Raw genomic sequence first — 12324 nt, 5'->3', positions numbered from 1 at the left:
GAAGGCAGTCAAGGAGCAGCAGTGCAGGCTCAGTCACCTCCTGTCTGCTGGGGGGGCTTTGAGGATCCTCTTACTGGGGATACAAATTAGCAGAATGCTATGGTTGATTTATTGTTGTGTCCCAGGCTGAGGTGAACCATGGCTGCTGGACAGGCTGGGATGCCAGGAACAGAGCACTGAAGACTGTAAGGAATAAAAGACCCCACTCCAAAAGAGGCCACAAAAATAACACTCGTGTATCTTTCATGGGAGGCACCAGTGAAGAGACCTCAGTGGGGATTCTGTAACACAATTAATGCCAGTAAAGTTGACATAGAAAGAGGGAAAGGGGCACGGCTCTTCCTCATAATCTAGGATAAAGCTGCGAAGGTATTAAGGATGAAAAGCCATAGTTGTGCTAGGTACTCCAGAAATGTTTTGTTAAATCTATTGAGAGACTTTGCTAGTGTAATACCTGTTTAAAAGAAGCATTGTCAGTGAAGGGTATTGCCAAGACTGGGCCAGCTTCAGTGGGATTTCATTTGGAAAGGAAATAGGGACTTGGGTAGGAGGAGATTTACAAGAATTGCATTTGAATGTATTTACCAGTTAACTGTGGCTGAATTATTCTGGCTTGCACTACCTTTAAAACAGCATGTAGAATGTGGGATTACAACATTTTTAATTTGAGGTTTTCAGTTAAATTTAAGAACAAAGATAAAATTGAAATGAATTGATTAATTTAATCCTTTTTCCTTCATGCTGTTTCTTACCTTAAAGTCAGAAAGAGAAATCATTTTGCTAGACCTATTAGTTTTGGAAACTGATTTAGTTTAAAGGTCTCTTTAGAGACATATTTGCCAGTGATGATAAACCTAAAATCAGCCATCACAGCAAGTTCCAGTTATCCAAATCTGTAATAAATTTGCTAAGAGGATAGCCTTGAAATGTCAGCTCATGTAAAGAATTGAGAAAATTGGCAAAATAATAAATATGGGAACAGAACAAGCCACTCAGCCTTCCTGCAGGCTTTAACCTATTCAGAGATCACATATTAAAGCTCTTCTGACAAGCAGAGGCTTTAAAATGTGCTGATAACATCAGACAAGTTCTCAAGATTATTGTATGACTAGATGGAATTTCTCTGAATATATTTTCTATTTTCCTTTTGTGTCGTTTCATGTTGTTACTTCTCTTGTGAAATTCAGTACTTCATTCAAGATCATCAGTCCTTCTACTTAGTTATCTCGTCCAAAAGCCCTTGAATTTTATTCCTTTGTCTTCCTACTGTTGGTACATTAGGCATACAACTCTCTTCTTCTTTAAACCCTGCTAATCTGCTCGCCCCATCCCTGTCTGGTGATGAGAGTTCTCCATCGCATGGAAATGGTTCACAGCATGGAGCCAAAGTTCTGCTTTCCATGCAACCAAGGGCAAAACGTCCAGATTGCCATGAGGGGGTTCCCATGGTAAGAATTTCACTCTCTGATAAGAGTGAAAAATCAGGTGGGTTCCCCTCTCCTGGAGAAGCTGACAGAGAAGGGAAGCTGGGAGAAACCATGTGGCAGCAGGTCCTCCCTTTGGGCAGCAAGGTGGGTGGATGTCCTTCAGAGCAATTATCAGCACAGCTGCAAAAGGACAGGCATTACTTTTTCCTACACAGTCCAGTGCAAAGCTGTTCAACACATTTCCCACCTGTGTCCTTCACAGGCAAATTCCCATCTCTTTGGAAACCAGCCACATCTTAGAATTTTTCATCTCTTCATGTGTCTACATATCTCTAAACCACACGCCTGGGTCTCTGTTTAAGTTCTGCTGATATCAGACATGACTTTTAGGGGGGTGTAAGCCTAATTGATTAAACTAAGGCAGGTTTGTCTCAGCTTTTGTCATGTCTGACTAATGACCAGATTTGCTAACAGGGAAAAGGAGCCTTTAGGAAGCACTACAAAGGGAATATAACAGATGAATGGGTCTCCATCACTGCTTTGTTTCTCATATTCCAACCCCATGACTATCCTTGAATGTGTGTGGGTGCCATGTGTATCCAGCTGTGTGTTTTAAGGGATTAATCTGACATAAAGCAGCCATGGCAAATATGGCTGGCTGCCGCGCTCCCGCCCCGGTTCCCTTTGTCTCAGCCCCGGCTAGCTCTTGTGGGGCGAGGGCGGGCGATGGAGGCACCCTCCGCCGCTCCCAGCTGGGGTTTGGAGAGTGCCTTTGTGGGTTCCGGGCAGCGCTAGCAAGCCTCGCGGTGGTAAATGAAGAGCGGATCCTGCTGGGGGCTAAGTCCGAGTTTATTGTAGCCCAACGGGGCCAAATGTCCTAGAACGATGCCAGCCAACAGGAACAAGCACAAGGTGCTTGCACTGGCTTATAAACTGTAAGGGAGGGGTATCCAACGACCAATGGGGATAGGGATAGGGAGTGGCTCCGGGATGGGGGGATATGGTGGGGTCCAATGGGGGAAGGATATGGGGGGGAGCCCCAGGCCCTCGCCCAATCACCCGGTGCCCTGAGTAGAAGCTTCTGGATGGATGGGAAGGGGCACCGAGTGATAGACAAGGCACCCGGGGGGGGTAAAATGCCTCTTTCAGGGTGATGGATAGATACTGGGAAGGCGGGAAGGGCGGACAAGGCGGGAAAACTGGGGATAAACCAAGTTGCACACGGGGGTACAAAGGAATAAACCAATACATAATACAGGGATAATAAAACATATACATAACGCAACTCCACAGCTGGCCACTGTTTCTCTGCGTTGGTCCCCAGAGAGAGAAGTCCATAAACTGGGATGGTCTGACTGTGCTTCACTCAAGGGTGAAGCAGACCCAAAAACAATCCAGGAAAGGCATTAAGGTGCAAAGTACCGCTGGTCCTGTGGAGGCTCATTTCCCTGCCACTGGATGTGGGATTGGTGGTGCAGAGATAGAAACAAGACATTAATATCTGTGGCTGGACTGCAGCAGGCAAGGCACTACTATAAGCATAACTATGATGACAGTCAATATATACAAGCCTATCTTTAAAATCTCTTTCCACCACGGTTCAAGGCTCAATTTATCGAGTAGATCACCCAACCATGTCCCATCATCAAGCATTGTTTACAATAATCTCCATTTCTGGGCACCTCGGGAATGGGGACCAAGGGGGAACCCCACCTGCCAAACATCCCCCCCTAATTGTGGGGAGCTGCAGTGATCTCCACAAACCAACCTGTTGTCTTGAAGCAAGCCCCAGGGAGAACCAGTGGCAAAGGCACTGGGCAAGAGTGGGGGGGTCTCTCTGGTGGGCCAGGGAGCTGCAGGGACAGGGTTTGTGCTGTGCCAATCCCCCATCAAGGCCCAAAGAAAGGGCCAGTGTACTCTGATGTGAGGGAGAGCTGCCACCTCCCATCACAACCCTGCTAGCCATGAGGGGTGCCCAGGCACCCTCGCTGCTCTTTCTTCCACCCACCCGTTCTTTCCCCCTCTCCCCCTCCACAGCATGAATAATTACAGTCTGCCATAATTTTGAAGCAATTATAGGGGGGTGAGCCAGCTCCATCAAGAGATGTTTTTTCCTCTTCTCCCTTCACAGCTCCATTCAACATCCCCAAGTGCCACAAAGGAGTTTAATAACCCATAATGACACCTCAGGCCTTCGCATCATTGCATCCTCCCTAAGACTGGGCCAGCATCAGGAGGGAAAAAAAAAAATAAAAGAGATAATTAAAATGCTCACCTCCCTCTTAACTTCACAGCCTCCTATTATCTGGAAAATGTGGACTTTTGTGCTCAGGCTGTCTGACGACAGATGAGCCCTGGGGAAGGGGGGCTGCAAGCAGCAGAGCTGTGCTGACTCTCCAGTCAGGGCAGCGAGATGCTTTGTGCCACCCTGGGAGAAAAGCTCTGCCATCCCCTCCACTGCAGAGGCAACCTCTGGGACATGAAGGGTCTCTGTGCAGGGGTTGTCCTTCCAAGGCAAAATCAAAACAGCCAATTATGTTAAAAAAAAAAAAAAAAAGAGCAAAACATGCACTTTTCTAAAGATGATGGAGTAGGGCTGTGCAAGCTCCTCCAATGACATTTTGCCTCAGTGTGTGACAGTGCATTTTTGCAGTGCAGTGTACAGGAGAGATCTGCTTCACAGATGCCAACCAGTGGCTTAAGGACCAAGGCCAATACCCTCCACAGCTGAATGCAAACATCCATGTCAGAGATTTCACATTGCAGAAGGCCAGATTAGCCTTTATCTAAACCTGAGAATATTCCTGTAACCCACAAAAAATGTCCTTTTGCCCCCTATTTTGAAGCATGGGCCTAGTCACATAACTGTTTTCATCTTCACATTCAGAAACAAAATTCTGTACCCACGTTGCTCAAATCTTGCTTCAAAACCCATTGAATCTCCACGCATTGGAAAACAGTGAAAATAGAATTCTGGGTAATTTTTGCTGCAATCAACTTTTCAGAGGAAAATAACCTGATTTCCAGGAAAACAGTGAATTGTTTGGGGAAAGGGTTTTCAAAGGGACTGGAGGCTACCTGGATGGAGGGGGAAAACAGCTTCTTCTCAGGAACTGAGACTTTAGCCTTGAGTTTTCAGAAGCAAACCCAGCTCTCTACTTCAGCAAATGGACCTGGAACAGGCAAGTGAAAATTCAGAAATATTGATGATTCACCTGCCACTGCAGAATCCAAAACAACATCTTGTCTCAGATCAATGGGGAAGCACTTAGAAGCAATTTTCTCTTCGGAAATGTGGCCAGCAAGCAGAGAGTCAGGAGCAGATGGTGGAATATAATGCACACCCCTTGGAACCTGCCATTTAGTGGTGTTGTGAAATTAATTGATGACACCTCTGGCCCACTGTATTTCAACTTGTGGACAATTTCTTTAACAAGATCATCAGAGAATGTAATCTTTGTGCAGAAAGGCAATTTATGTGTATTGCAAACGATTTGCTACACCACCACTACTCCTGATTTTATATTAGTCTGTGACACCAAATATTTTACTATCAGTTCCTGAAGTTTACTTTCTTCAAAAAAAAAAAAATGCAACACTTTTAACTGTTTTGAGAAGTGAAGAAACACTGAAGAGGATTCTATGAGCTCCCAAAGAGGTGGAAAAACCTTCAAGAAATAGTAATTATCATATGGAGGTCTGGCACAGGATTTTTGAACATTGAGTTTGACAGTTAATTTGCTTTTTTTGGAAAAAAAAAAAAGATAAAAAATAAAAAGATTGGGCAGATAAAGAGCAGCCAGAAAACACCCAAAACATTATGACAAGAGAAATCAAATGTCCACAGTTAATCCTATTGCCAATCATGAACACAGAAAACAGGGACTGCCTTTGTGACAGCTCAGCTCATGGCCCTGGGCAAGTCATTTGACTCACTGCTTCATTTCCTGCCTTCTGCCACCAGGCTGGTAATTGCTGTGACCTTCAGCTATGAAGAACCAGTTAATGGTGGGCAAGAGATGCAGAAATCAATAGAAATATTTGGCTCTCACCTCCTTTCATTCCTCTCACCTGATGCCTGGTAGTCCATCAAGTCTTTGCATCGCTGAATACATGTGGAAAAGGGACTCCTGCTACTGCTAATTTTTCTCCAGACTCTTGGAAGTCCCAGCACTAAGAGATTTTCAGTGACCTTAATTTTTCAATTCTTCCTGCAGATGAAAAAAAGAAAAGTTAAGGACATGTCCCCCTTTTATTGCCAAGTTCATTAAGCCCCAGTCCCGCTGTATTCATCCCTGAATGCTGCTTTTGGGGAATTTAGTCTCTTCATCACTGGTGGCCATGGTGTCTGGCATGTTTAACCTTCTTGCTCATTCACCCATGCCATGGAGTAAGGCAGAATTTATGTAACTCAAAGCAGCATCAGAAAGGAGAAATACAAGCCTTGGTGAGGTACCAAAGCAAGTTCCCACTGCCCTTCCAGAAGGAAACCTTCACTGTGTGTTGGACTGGTCTGAGCACAGCCAAAGCTGATGACATGAAGGGACTTCAGCCCATAGTCACCTGTGACTTTAGGACCTGACTGCAAGGCTGCACAGTGTGGCTGGGATGGGTCTTGGCCCCATATCAGCTCTTGGTCCCTTCCTGAGTGTTGTTTCCCCCTCAGTTTCCTGGCCACCCATCCCTGCTCCTCCAGCTGTGGAAGCAAATGATGCTAGAAGAGGACAAGGGTTTTCCATCAGCACTTTGTCAGTGTTTACCCAACACACTCCATTTTCATAAACATGTAACTTCTCTGACATAGATACATCCTCCCCCTCCTCTTACCCCTTTTCTCATCTTCTGTAACAACAGCTCAGGTCACGAAGGTGGACCAGCAGAATGAAGCTCAATGCTACTTCCATGTGAACAGCAAATCGTCCACTTCTTACTTCAGTCAGTTCCCTCTCTCCTCAGGCACTGGAAGATAAAAACCATCCACCTGTCAAACAAAAGGTCTGATGTGATTTTAGCATTACATGTCACACAAAGGGTCTCAGACCTATGAAAATGTCACCATATTGACTTCATACAAACATTTATTCATTGTTCTGTTTATACACGGAAAGGTCTTTTGCATTCAGTGAAGAACAGTGAGATTTGTTACAAAGACACAACCAGATCTCTACTGGAAATTATCACCATCATTTCACAGTAAAGTCTGTGCTTTCCTACTGATTCACATCTGCTTGGGATCTCATCTGGTATTCCTAACAGGTAGTCTTCAAGTAAATAAATACACGAAAAAGTGCATGAGAAAATATTTTCCTCTCCTTTTCAGAGGATGAATGTAAATGCATCATCCATGGCAAGGTTCATTCCACCCAGCAGGCTTAAGGGGATGACTCATCAAAACCTTGTGCTTCTCTTCTGGATCTTCAAGGTGTATCAACAATGTTTTATTGATTCACAGTCATGGAAAGTAAACAAAGAAAAGAGTCTGGGATTTCTACTGGAACGAACAATATGCCTGACTTCAGTACTTCTGCCATTAAGCTGCTGGGATGATGTCATGGAAAAGCATTTATGAGATTATTTTTCCTATCCTCCCAAATGCTGGGGCTGTTGGTTAGACATATGGATCCCTACGGATCTTCAGATTCATACAGGTCTTAGTGGAGAAGGGAACAAAAAGATCAATAGCTGAAAGTTAGGCAAAGAAGAAAAGTTCAAGTCAGCAGCAGGATATATGTTTTTAATAGTGATGGCAAGCAAGCCAAATGGGCATTGGGAATGCCATGTTCCCCTTTGCCTTAGCTGTCCTAACCAGAGCAGGGACCTCACTGGAAGGTTTTGTCTGAGACAGGACAGGACAGGACTGATGGGGTCGGACAACCTGCGTGCTGTGCAGGAGGAGATCCGGCTGCAGTGACCACAAGGCACAAAGCTGGGATGGGATACCTACTGCCCCCAGCCAGGAAGCCCCTCCCAAGACTAGCACTGCATGGCTGAGGTCCTTCCACCTTGCACCTGGCCAAGATTGGTTTCAGAAACCTCTCATTTTTCCTGAGAAAAGACAGGTGAGAATGCATCACCCCTGCAGAGGAAGTCTTTGGCCTTTCCCTGTGTACCAGCTAGGAAAATTCATCTCTCTGCATTACTTAATGTGGTAGAAATTACGTAGTTGAGTACGCATCCTTTCCCCTTTCCCTTCAGTGCTGGCAGTGCCTGCATCAGGAGGTTTAATAGTACTTTCCCTTATTTAATTTACATCAGAGACGTGCTGGATGGCAACGAGGTGGGATGGTCCACGAGGAAAAGCACTACAAAAAGGCTAAAGACTCCCCAGATTTTCACTGTTCGGTCTCCCTTCTCATTCCTACTTCCAAAACATCACCAAAAGCAAATAAATACCTTTATAAGAAGAGGCAGGATGTGATTTTCTCCTCTTTCTCATAGATATTGCTTCCCTGACTCTCCTGTGGGTTTGCCTTCCCCCACCTCCCCATTCCCTTCTTCCCTACCTACATTTGAGCTGAACAGCAGCAGAAGCCTGACCATAGCCTGAAGGGATTTGCCTTGTGCCTTTAGTGGGATGGAGTTTGGATTTCCTTATCTGTCCCCGGTAGGGCCATGTGTTTTTTCTCTGCTCCCCCTCCCTGCAGACGTGTGTTGAGGGCAACAAGAGACAAGGGGTCCTTGTAAGTGCCTTATGATAATTGCAGAGCAGCGACTGCTCAGAAAATCTAAATTCCTCCCTGACATTTCCAGTCTAAAGCTCCCACTGACTCAGCTGCTGCTTGTGATATTTAAACAAGGATTATCTCCTTTTTTATTCTTTTCTTTTTTGATAATGGGATGGCAAAAGGTTAGTTTAACACTTTCCTATGGTTGGCTTGGCTGTTACAGATCCCATACTCTTCAGGACTGTAACCAAACCTCTGCTTCCCAAGTCACTCGTGTGGCATAACTAGGAGGATCAAAGGCTCCTGTCATAAAAAAACAAGGATCTTTCCCCAGATTGTCATCTTTTCCAAATTTTTCTCCAGAGTGAGCTTTAGCATACCTAAACATTTACAGCTTTGGGTGTAAAAGGACTGATCCCGTTGGCTTCAGCACAACTGCACTTAACATCCCTCCAGGTCCCCAAGCATTCAATTTTACAGCAGTTTTATCTCCACTAGAATAGGTTTCATTTCATAGGGATGCTGAGAAGGATCTCCATGAAAGGTCCTCAAAGAAAGTGCAGGGCACTTTTTGACCCCCAAGAGACACAAGTGCAGCATCACTAGGAGAGAGCATGCACTAATGGGAGCTCACCATCAGTTTAGGAATTACCTGGCAGGCAAGGGACAGCACAGCAAGTAAGTAATACCCCATCCAGCCCCTCATTTCCATACTTAAAACTGGTGTCCAAAATGCAGAAATTTGGTCCCCTTCATGACAGCACAAAAGAGACACTCAGCCTCAATTCTTCCAAGAGTCCCCATCAATCTAAGAGCTCTCCATGTCCTAAAGGATGCTCTGGGGTACACAGGCTCCAGAAGACTGTCGTGGGGATCATTCTCTTGGAGCTGCAGGAGAACTGAAGCCTCCTGTCCAGCACTCAGAAATGGGAGCAGGATCAATCTGGCTGATAACCTGTTATTAAGGCATGCACTGAGTCAGAGTCCCCTGCCATTAGCCAGAGGTTTATTCCTGAAATTGGCTGAGAAATTGGTGAGGATGAGGTGAGAAGGAGCCAAGGGGAGCTCAGAGCAAGTCTAGGCCAGGGTCCAATCCCAGCACCACATGCAGGATCAACTTCTTCCCTTGTACTGGGGCTTGCAAATAACTGAGCAAAAGACGAAAGGTCCTTTCTGCTTTTCAGAGATTAGGAGTTAGGGGGTTGGGAGGGGCTTTCCCAAACCCCACTGTGGAGGCTAGGGTGGGTTGCACTGAAGAAATTTAAGCAGAGCAGATGAAAGCATGGAAGAGGTGGGCACATGGCCATGGGCTGGACCCAGCGAGGCTGAGGATGGGAGTCTGCCTTTGCACACGCCATCCATAGCAGTGACAGTGGCCGTGGGGAGTGGCAGGGGCCCTGATGCCTCACCACGTTCCTATCGCACTGCTGCAGTCAGGCAGAGCAAACATCCCTAAATGGAGCTGTTCCCACTGCGCCGCCGATAAGCAGCACGGGCAGGAGCAGGGACAGCAGCCTGTTTTCCCCATGTTTAATGATGTAGGGCTGCTTTTCAGCCCTGGCAGCTCCTGGAGAAGGCCTCTGTTAAGCCCCTGTTTGATCAGAACCAGCACTGTTTGGAATGCCTCTCTGCAATGACATCTTGGGGCATCTTAAACGACAAATGGTGCAGAGCTGGTGTGGCTCCACTCTCTGTTTTGGGTCACCATCACACCCTCGTCACCCCCTGCCAAGTGCCAGTCCTTTCTCATGTGGACCCAGGGACATCATCCGGGGCAGGAGTAGTATAGGCCATGCCACTTCAGATGGGCAGAACACCCGCTCACCTTTTCGTGGTCCCCCCCAGCTTAAGCACCCATTTCCACTCACGGGGTGTCTCCATGGCAAATTGCAGCTGCCAGGCAGTGGAGATCGTGGCTGAAATAAAATGCTGCTCCCTCAAGGTTTACTCCTTGAGGACAAAATTCCAGAGGAGTGCTCTTCTCTTCCAGCACAGCCTGGGGACCCAGCAGTGGCATATAGCTGTGCAGTGCTGTGCACAAGACCTCCTCTCCTGGCACTGCTCTCCCACCTAGAGACCAGCAGGCAGCCACCAAACCACAGCCAAAGAAGTGAAGCTTGGGCACAGAGAGATAATGAGGGCCTGAGTGCAAGGGTGAGACCAGTTATCCTTAGATTATCCTTCCTAGCTTCTTGTTTTCACAAATGAACCTTGCCATCTGGTCCAGATCTATTTGAAAGGCCTTCAGTGCTAGCAGCTCTTAGAGCATGTTTGGGGCTAGTCGGGTGACAAGGTGTTTAGAAATTCTCTGTCAGAGAAATCCATGCTCCAAGATGGAAACCACGTTGTGGGTAGTTCCCACTGGTCTCTTTTTGATACGGACCAGTGGTAACCTCTGCAGACCCAAAAAGTACTTGGAGGACTCCTCATTCCTGGGAAGGGCTTAAAAACTAGAATTGAAATGAGATTATCCTCTGTTCCCCAGGGGATGTGTGACACACTGGATGGCCAGATGGCTATGGTGCCCTTCCAAAGGACCTTTGCAGGCTGAAGAACTGGTCAGCCCCAGCAAGTGACAGCAAAGTCCTGCCCCTGCAGGGGAACAAACCCACGCACCAGCACATACTGGGAGCCAAGTGGCTGGAAAGCAGCTTTGCACAAAAGGCCCTAGGGGTACTGGTGGGCCCAGCTGAACCCTGTCCCATGCTGCTCTGCCTAAGCAGGGGATGGAAGAGGGCAGTCTTGAAATCCCTTCCAACTTCAACCACTCTGCCATTCTGGGATCATCAATGCAGAGAATACAAAAGGAATTTAGCAGCGCTTGAAAAAAAATCCTCTTCAAAAGCCCACCTGAAACAATCCCTCCCATAAAAATTTCAAAAACGCAAAAGAAAGCAAAATAAAAGAACAAAAAAGAAATTCTCCTTCCCTCCAGCTGGTCAACATACTTTTCAGTTTGCTGGGAAAATTTTTATGTAAGGACCACTTAGTGCCTTTATTAATAATATGGCACCTCATTACCTTCTTCTGATTGCCATGAGATGTTGCAGCTATTCCAGACCAACCATGGGGCTCTGCACTCGGTCCCATCAGGTCCCTGATGCCCATGGGGGAGTTGTGAGCTGTGGAGATGGGCTCTTGGCAGGGCCAGGCGAGCAGGGAGCAGGTGACTGGCTGCTGCTGGTGACGTGCCTGCTGGCCTGTCCCCTCCACTGCAGAGTGACTCAGTGCTCCAGGCTGGCCCCACTCTGAGTCACAGCCAGGGAACTTTCCCCCACATCCTCCTGCCGTTCTTAGCACAGGTGGGTCGGGACAAATGATGGCTCATGTGAATCTTCACAAGGGGCTGTTATTTGTCCATCACTGGCTTTGGATTTCCTAGAACAGGAAGGTGCTGCATTTCTTCTCAATAGTAGCATAAAAAATCATAGTCGCATCCTTTCTAAGGCTCTTCTGTAATCATGACACCACACACTGCTCCCTTCCCTGTCTCCTATAAATGGCTGTTCTGTCAGGACTCCAACAGAGGGTAAGAAAACAGGCTGAATTTCCCAGCGGCGCCTCACCAGCTCTCATGATCCCTCTGTTATTCTCCTGTCTCACTGTAGGTGGTAGGATTGACCATGGGTAGGTCAGTCCCTGGGCTTCTACTCTTGATATCAAGGCCTGAAAAGCAGATCAGCTTCTCCCAGAGTCCACAGCTGTTCAGGACATAAACTTCTGCTCACACTCCCACATGCACGGCTGAAAGAAACTCCATTCTTGTGTTTCTTGGGAACTGGTGGCCTGGAGAAGTCTGCAAGATGGTCCTGAACCTGGAATCTCCTTCTGAGAGCCAGCTTGCCTTAAAATAGGAGGTAAAGCTGATGTAGAAACCTTCTGTGTTTATTTTGTATGCAAATCAGTTATAAAGTCCCATGGCCATCTCCACCCTGACTTTTGCTCAGTGCTATCAAAACTCTGTTATGTCTCAAGGAGATACAATCAGAGATGCATCCAGGAGGAAGAAAAATCCAAACCATCCTCTCAGCTGCCCTGACTCACCATCCACAAAAGGAATTAGTCAAAAATGTTCCTGATGTTGCAAGTTTCTCCTCACCCTTTCTCTGAAGCCCCCCTTCTGCCCCAGGTTGTTGGTGGTCAGCCAGGGGTTGAACTGGGAGGCAGAAGGCTGGAGCTGCTCATGCCAGGCAAGGCAGGCAAGCTCTGCCTTGATGGGGGGACACATCAAA

This window comes from Lonchura striata, chromosome 5, assembly GCF_050655825.1.
Source record: "Lonchura striata isolate lonStrDom1 chromosome 5, ASM5065582v1, whole genome shotgun sequence".
Lineage (NCBI taxonomy): Eukaryota > Metazoa > Chordata > Aves > Passeriformes > Estrildidae > Lonchura > Lonchura striata.
Note: the sequence above shows the minus strand (reverse complement) of the source record.